At 37.9% G+C, this 8,216-nt stretch overlaps 1 non-coding gene across 1 annotated transcript; it reads left to right on the top strand.

Moving 5' to 3' along the window:
* The first annotated feature begins 7,840 nt into the window (after positions 1–7,840).
* On the top strand, positions 7,841–7,946 carry LOC140852744 (small nucleolar RNA R71). The gene has a single exon (XR_012135644.1). It is a non-coding gene; the product is annotated as a small nucleolar RNA R71 (small nucleolar RNA).
* Positions 7,947–8,216: the final 270 nt, after the last annotated feature.

The raw sequence follows: 8,216 nt of genomic DNA, 5'->3' as shown, positions 1-8,216 counted from the left end.
CAAGTGTAGATCATTGTGTGCTATATAGGTTGGTTGGCCTCTTAACCAAAGAGCATGAAGATGCTGGTATGGCATGCAGATGAAATGTAGGAGTATATTTCACTGAACGTGACCAACTTCGGAGTACTCTACTGTCAAGAGTCACTCCGAAAGGATATGGGTATAAGTATCCCTCCGATCTGAGATCACCATAATGACTTGCAAGCAACTCACTATGCTTTGATGCCAAACTACCTGAATTTCTAATTCAGGATCGAAAAGTTTCTGGGCATAGTCAAGTACTTGTGAAGTCGGTGCGTGAGTCAAGATGAAATTGATCACTCCAAGAGATTGGAGAGAATGCTTTGTGTTTCAATTTAGTAAGACCTTGGCCAGGATAATCTTTGTGAGGAGTCATAAGATTTATCAGGTTGAGACACATAATGGATGTACTATTAAGAGTTAACAGTTTAAACTCTAAGTCATCCTGGCATCAAGAGTCAAAGGGATGAATTATATGGTAACTATATCCAAATAGGTTCTTGAGTGTTGCTTTGCATACATTCGACCTATCTGGACCTCAGGTACCATTGCTAGATGGCTACTCCGATTGGTACAGAAATCAGTTCTTGTGCTATCGACTTAGGTTCAAACCTATGGGATCATACTGTTGGGTTCCGGTGGCGTAGCAGGAGGGTTAGGTGTTTAAAATTTTTATTCAAAACACCCAATGCACTGGAAGCCCTAATACCCAGAAACTCTACTATAATAATCAAAGCATAATAAATATAAATTAGGATAAGAAGAATACCTATAGTGCTAATCTTAATTTCTACAAGGTGTCTAAGTGTCCGCCCTCCAATGGTGATCCACACAAAAATTGAACCAAAGACAGCGCTCCTTCTTCACCTTGCTTCAAGAGTTCTAGCCCCTAGAACTCGACTAGCCTCGTACCGGTCAAGTTTCTTCAAGAACCTGACCTCATCCTTTTAGAACCTCCTCTAGACTTCTGATTCTCTTTCTTTAGGACCCTTACAAACCTTGTTAGGACTAGATAAGGCTTTGTCTTAAATCCCAAAGCCTTGTCCTAAAACTAAGATATGTTGTAAGAAAGAAAGGAGAGCAACAGGAGAGAAATTGGAAACCCCTCTTAGATTTATCGGATACCCAGTGGCCCAATCTATTTATAGCCATCGAGGGATGCCAAAAGAGAGGCACATGTCTTATCCAAAAGGCATATCTGATCTAATTATCAAAGATAAGAGTTCCTTCAAGCAGAAGGACTCTTATCCATGATACGTCGATCAGCACCCTGGTCTGCGCGTGTGCAATCAAAGAAGGGATGTTTTCACATCCCTTCTCAAATTAGAAAAATTTTTAAAAATCCATGTGGATTGAGGATTCAATATAAATTTTAGAAAATTAAAAATAGTGATAAAATTCTCATGGAAGGATGCTATCCTCGCACCTCTTCACGCGAGTGCTGATCACCATGCGCACAGGCATCAAGACTGACTTATGGCATTCATTTGGCATCCAGATAAGCCTAGAAAAATTCCAAAAAAATTATCAAAAATATATTGTCAAATTTAGAATGTTATCACCAAAAATAATTCTAATCTAAAAGTATTTGATAGGGAGAAAGACTCTCTAAATCACAGAGAGATGCAACGCTTTTGTGCGTGCATGTGAGACATCCTTCTTTTTCTAATTTTTTCTCTTCCATAAAAATTCCAGAGAAAATATATCTCATACTTTACAATATGTATCAGAGGATGGAGGGTGATGTGAGCTATCACACATAATTTAATCCTATGAAAAAATAAATTTTTTCTTCTACCCATGCCAACACTTATAGGCAGAACCTATTTTACACCAAGAGTCCACCACAACTTGGACTCTTCAAATTTGGCATTAATATGAGATGTGGTGCCCCAATTTAGATTGCTTCTAGGTATCATGACCTGACCCAAATGTTCACCAAATTGGGCTAGCTAATTAGCAAGGGATGAGACCAAATTGTTCTCCAAAAGAGCAAGGGTTTCCACATGTGCTAGCATTCTTACCGAAATCCTGATTGAATCCAAAATTCTAATCAATTTTTTCAAAAGGATCCTTGGCTAATTTTTATATGTGTGTGACCTATTGGGTTCCACATCTAGCTGATAGTAGGTTCGGATATAAATTGACCAAATTTGATTAGATTTCAATCTAATCGATTTAGGTCCAATCAAGCTAATCCGAGTTCAACAATTAGAATCCTTTCTAATTGGCGATCGAATTAAACTCTTTAATTTGATCAAAAACTTATAAATCAAGATTGACATCTAGCAATGTATCATGACTATCTAGAAGATGTAAAATTTGATAAAAATACTAAATCTACCCTTCAATGGTAAATTACCATGCAATTCAATCCTTCGATCATTCTTGCACCTTGAATATGTTCATGAGTATGGAATCATGTCAAACTCAAACACATATTCATATCGATTCTCAATTAACCAATGATGACTCCAATGAAGAAGCTTAGAAACTCTTTCTAATCTCCTTTCTGCTTTTGGTCAAAAGACTTTTCTCGAGTCATCTAGGATTGAGAATACACAGGATGCAATCTCCTCTTATTAGGAGTGATTGATTCCATGTTGACTTACTCACAACCTCTATACACACTCCACCATATCCAAAACACTCCGTACATATCTTAATACCATGCCTGGGTATGAACCAAAATATAGATTCATGTGCACAAAATTTTATGGTGGTCTCTGGTCTAAGGATCACTTGCACAACTCCCACTTAGAGAACCATCTTTGACATGCAAATAAGGCTTCCATAAGATGTTCTCTTTCATTGAGTTAATTTAGTGGACTCATTTCTCAAATGAGCACCCACATCTTTATATTAGTGTCTCACACAAGTGGCTAGTGAGATCTGCCACCCTCTTCATTGAGCATATATATGATGTACCAGTCTATCCGGAATATTGATTTCCGACTCAATACTCCTACGATCAGGAATATTTAATATTAGAATTTTAGGTCTCACTAGCATGATCAATTCATGTCTCCTAAAATCATTATCCTAATCTTTAGGGTTCATTATAATCTTAGACATAATAAGATGCAGCTAATATGATGAATCAATACCTCAAATAATAATAAATGTCATTTCATGAGTTGGAAAATTGTAAAGAATGTTCCATCACAACACACTTGCGATTGACTTATAGGGCACTTTTCTTTCAATCTCCCACTTGCACTAAAGTCAATCACCTTTGTATCTCATACAATCATGATGATAATCATATAGCTGCTGTGGTATGGCCTTAGTGAATGGGTCTGCTGTATTGTTCTTTCTGTCTACTCGTTCAAAGATAACATCTTATCTTTAACGAGATGAAAACATCTGAGGATGTGCTTAAATTTATAATGAGACTTAGGTTCCTTATTTTGAATAATGGCCCCAGTGTTATCACTATAGAGTGACACTAGTCTTTCAATCTTAGGAACAACTCTTAAATCCATGATGAGTTTCTTCATCCAGACAGCTTCCTTAATGGCTTCACTAGCAGCAACATACTCTGGCTCAGTAATTGAGTCAGCTACTGATGCGTAGTCGTTGATAGCACAAAAAATAACTCTACTCACTACGTAGGTAGGATGAGTCGAGATCGTATCCTCAGGGACCTTGGGCTAAGTTGAAATTGCAAGGTAAAAGAAAGAAGCGTTGTTTTTGATTTAGAAAATAAATTATCATAAAATTGAGGTAATTAAAAAATAAAGAGCTCGGGAGTTTTGAATTAATTTGCACTAGCAGAGTTGTATTTCTTTTTTAACTAAATAGATGTGATTAATCTTAGGAAAAATACCTGTCTTTCCTCGGCACGCTCCGTACCCGTAGATCACGGCGCGTCTCCGGAAAGACTAGGTACACAACTCTTCTTTCCTCGGCACGCCCCGTATCCGTAGATCACGACGCGTCTCCGGAAAGTAAAAGTTGTTCCTAATATTAATCTAACAAGAAAGCATAAATAAAAGCATATGATAGGGAGAAAATAAAGAACTCATGACAATTTAAATAAAAAGCATAATCTTTATTACATATAAAGAAATACAGAAAAGTTTAGAACAATAAACCATCTCTGTGTCGTTACAAAATTTCTTCTCCACTCCCGAGACTGCTAGCCTAGCTGCTCATGAAGTAGTCCCTTTCTATTCCTCTATGCAAGGCTCTAGAAGAATTTCTGGGCTCCCCGGTCAATGAGAGTACAAAAGTCTTTTTATAGGTGTTAGGAGGGAGGAGTTTTACATGATTTTTCGATGTGGGACTAAAAAAATACAAATCTTTCAAAACATTTCTAAATATTATTTTTTTCCTTATTTTGAACTTGTCTGCAGTGCGCCCACACCCGCGAGATGCTGCACCCGTGCCCGCATCAGCGCCCGTCCCGCATCCGCGCCCGTCCCCGCGCGTCCACGCCGCGTCCCGCGCGTCCACGCCGCGTCCCGCGGGCGGGTGTTCACGCGCCAAAGAATTTACGCGCGCCAAAGCATTTGAATCACGTGAAACCGCCCAGATCAAATTCACGTGAATCCCTTTTTCTTATATTCCAAAAAGAAACAAAAGTTCCATCATAATGACATCTATATCCTTTTTGGATTCCTTGCATAGTATCTTCATTTTCTATAATACCGGATGCGTCTTTCTTTTATTTTAATTTTATTTTAAGTCCAATTTTCTTCAAACTTGAGTCTTTTTGATCTATGAATCGGACTCTTTGTATCGGCGATCACCTTTCCTGTAAAACATAGAAAGAAACATCAAATTCTTAATAAATAAGATAAATTAAATATAATTTTTTAATTTAAAATACTTAAATTAAGTGTTTATCACACCCCCCAACTTGAATTTTGCTCGTCCTCGAGTAAAATAGATATATCAGCATTGTGTACCAATTCGGTTTTGAATCAAAAATTAGTTTAGGCATCCCAAAAGGTAGATGATACTTGGTCAGACCATTAAAGAGATATTTCATTGGATTATCAATTTGACCCAATTAGTGGCTGAGTATTAACTAAAGAAATTTCAGAGCTTTTCTTTCACCAACTCCCCACTTTACTCTTTAAATTCTCTAACTTAATGGGAAAGAGATTTTTATATATATATATATATATATATATATATAACATTGCCTACCTTTTTACGCGAACCACAACGCTTACTTAGGCGAAAGGGCCCGGTTACTCAGTAGGAGACCAATGTTTTTTTTTTGTTTTTTTTTTTTTGTTTTTTTTTTTTTTTTTTTTTTTAATACCTCGATCTTTACCCAATTTCTCATGAAGCAGATTCTTTATTGAGATCAGTAAGAAGAGGGTTATAGAATCACTCCTAAAATTTGGTCTAGTTTAAACCCTACCATTCATTGGGTTTTCTTAATAATTTATTCCTCAGTATCTCTAAAATTATCTTGACCGTTAATCATTCATTTATTAGGATGCCTAATTGACTCTTAATCAAAATAAAATTTGAATACACAAAACTAATTATTTCTGACCATACTCGAGGATTTGATTAATTTCCTTCCCCCCCAACTTAATCTACATTGTCCTCAATGGAGTAGGAAAGCAAAGAAAATAAAAGGAGAGAGTGCACCTGGGATAATTTTGCTTCGGAAGTTGAAGATAACTTCATTGATTAATAGGCTCTTGTTCTAAATTCCTGCAGCTGCGATAAAGTAAAAAAAATATGAAATCGTTGGGTTGCCTCCCAACAAGCGCTAAGTTTTATGTCTTCAGCCAGACGTCAAGTTTATTGACAGACTCTTCCATACAGAGTGGTCCTTTATTCTTTTAAAAAAATGATGATCAGTTAAAACAAAATAGACGAAATTTGGGTTGCCTCCCAAAAAGCGCTAAGTTTTACGTCTTCAGCCAGACGTCATATGCGATAAAACCAACAAAAGATGGGTAATGGCTCATACTTGATTGTCCATGGAGGAGTGGTTTTATCATGTGGTGTATCCAACAATATGTTAACTTCTTTCATATATCCCTTAAAGTCATACACTCCAAAGTGAGCCAAGCAAGTATCTAAGGATTCAGGTGCTAGAATTGTGGGTGTTGCATCTTCTATAATATCTTCTAGTGTATCTACTTTGAAGCAACTATCCATTGATGGTCCTTGGGAAGCACCAAACACATTCAGTCTTAGTTTCTTATTCCCAAACGATACGTCCATGACTCTTGTCCTACAATTGATGCATGCATTCGCCGTAGCTAGGAAAGGTCGTCCTAAGATAATGGGAATTTGTCTGGGGTTGCCACTTAATTCCATATCGAGAACCAGAAAATCAACTGGAAAGTAAAACTCATCTACCTTGACCAAGACATCCTCAAGCATTCCACGTGGTTCTTTAATTGATCTGTCGGCTAACTGTAATGTGACTGATGTGGGTTTCAGTTCTCCGAATCCAAAAAGTTCATACACCGAACTAGGTAAAAGATTCACACTTGCCCCTAAATCTAGAAGAGCTTTTTCAATGTGATAATCTCCTATAACACAGGAAATGATGGGGGCTCCTGGGTCTTTAAGCTTTGGAGGAGTGGCATGCTGGACGACAGAACTAGCCTGTTCAGTGAGACGTACTTTCTTTGGGATTTGTGATCTAGATTTACGTTTTTGGGTACACAAATCCTTCAAAAATTTGGCATAAGCAGGGACCTGTTTGATTGCGTCTAGAAGGGGAAGATTAATTTGGACTTGCTTAAACAATTCCAACATCTCATCGAGTTTTCCTCCCTTCTTATCTGCAGGAATAGGGGCTTTCAGGGCATCCGGAAATGGGGCTTTAGGCAAGTAAGATGATTCCGGTGCAGTTGGTTCCTTCTCTATTTTCAGATCCTCCTTATTCTTGGATGATTTGGATTCGGTTAGAGGTTTAGGGTCAGTCTCATTGGTTTTACTAGTGTGTTCAATGACCTTCCCACTTCTCAGAGTCATGATTGATTTGGCATGTTCAGAAAAAGCTTCTGGGGTATTATAACTCTCAATCACAAATTGCCCTCTTGGGTTGCTCTCGGGTTGGCTAGGTAATTTTCCTTCTTCCCTCCTACTGAATGCAGTCGCTAGTTGACCTATTTGGGTCTCTAGCTTAGCAATGGATTGTGTGTGGGAGTTAAGGATCTGAGTGTTGACTTCTAATCTTTCTAGTGCTTTCAGGACTTTTTCCTCAAAAGCTGAGCTGTGACCAGTAGTAGACGGTTGAGGAACATTTTGGAGTTGATGGTATGGTCCATGCCTATATGTTGGGTCTTGATATTGAGGTCGAGGTGTGGCAGGACCAACCACTGGTTGTGGTCTCCAAGAAAAATTTGGATGGTTTCTCCAGCCGGGGTTATAAGTGTTCGAATATGGATCGTTTCCTGGTCTGCGAGCTTGTTGGACTTGCTGAACCTGTTCGTGCACAAACTCAGGAAATTGGGGTGCGGCTGGGCATTCACTAACAAAATGGTTTGGACTTGCACACAATGCACAAACTTCTTGGATTGGATTAGGTGGAATCGGGGATTGTCCAGTGTTTAGAAGACGATCTAATTTTTGGGACAGTTCATTTACCTTTTGATGGATATCTATGGCATTTCCTACTTCATATATTCCACCTCTTTTGAGTTTAACATGGGTTTATCTCTAATGGAGGCAGACATATGATGTAATGAATTTTCACTTAAAATTTCAAACAGTTGCCATGCATCATCCTCACTTTTCAGCATAAATGTCCCACCGCATGATGCATCGACCATTTGTCGATGTCTTTCAGAGAGTCCATCATAAAAACATTGGATTAACTGCCACTTGGGTACAGCATGGTGGGGACATTTTCTAATAAGATCCTTTAATCTTTCCCATGTTTCATGAAACATTTCTCCATCTAATTGGGAAAAACTAGTTATGGCTTTCCTTATTTGATTAGTTTTTCCTATGGGAAAATATTTCTTGAGAAACTCTCCTTGCAGCTGGTCCCAGGTTGATATAGTCATGGAATCCAAAGTATGTAGCCAGTATTTGGCTTTGTCCTTAAGTGAAAAAGGGAATAATTTCAACCTAAGAGCATCATCGGAGAAGTTGTGAATTTTTACAGTTGAGCATATCTCAAGAAATTCTTCAAGATGTTTATAAGGGTCTTCATTACTAAGTCCATAAAATGAAGGTAACATTTGGATTATACTGGACTTAAT

Source organism: Elaeis guineensis, chromosome 11 (genome assembly GCF_000442705.2).
Source record: "Elaeis guineensis isolate ETL-2024a chromosome 11, EG11, whole genome shotgun sequence".
Classification (NCBI taxonomy): domain Eukaryota; kingdom Viridiplantae; phylum Streptophyta; class Magnoliopsida; order Arecales; family Arecaceae; genus Elaeis; species Elaeis guineensis.
This window is presented reverse-complemented; position numbering and strand designations above follow the sequence as displayed.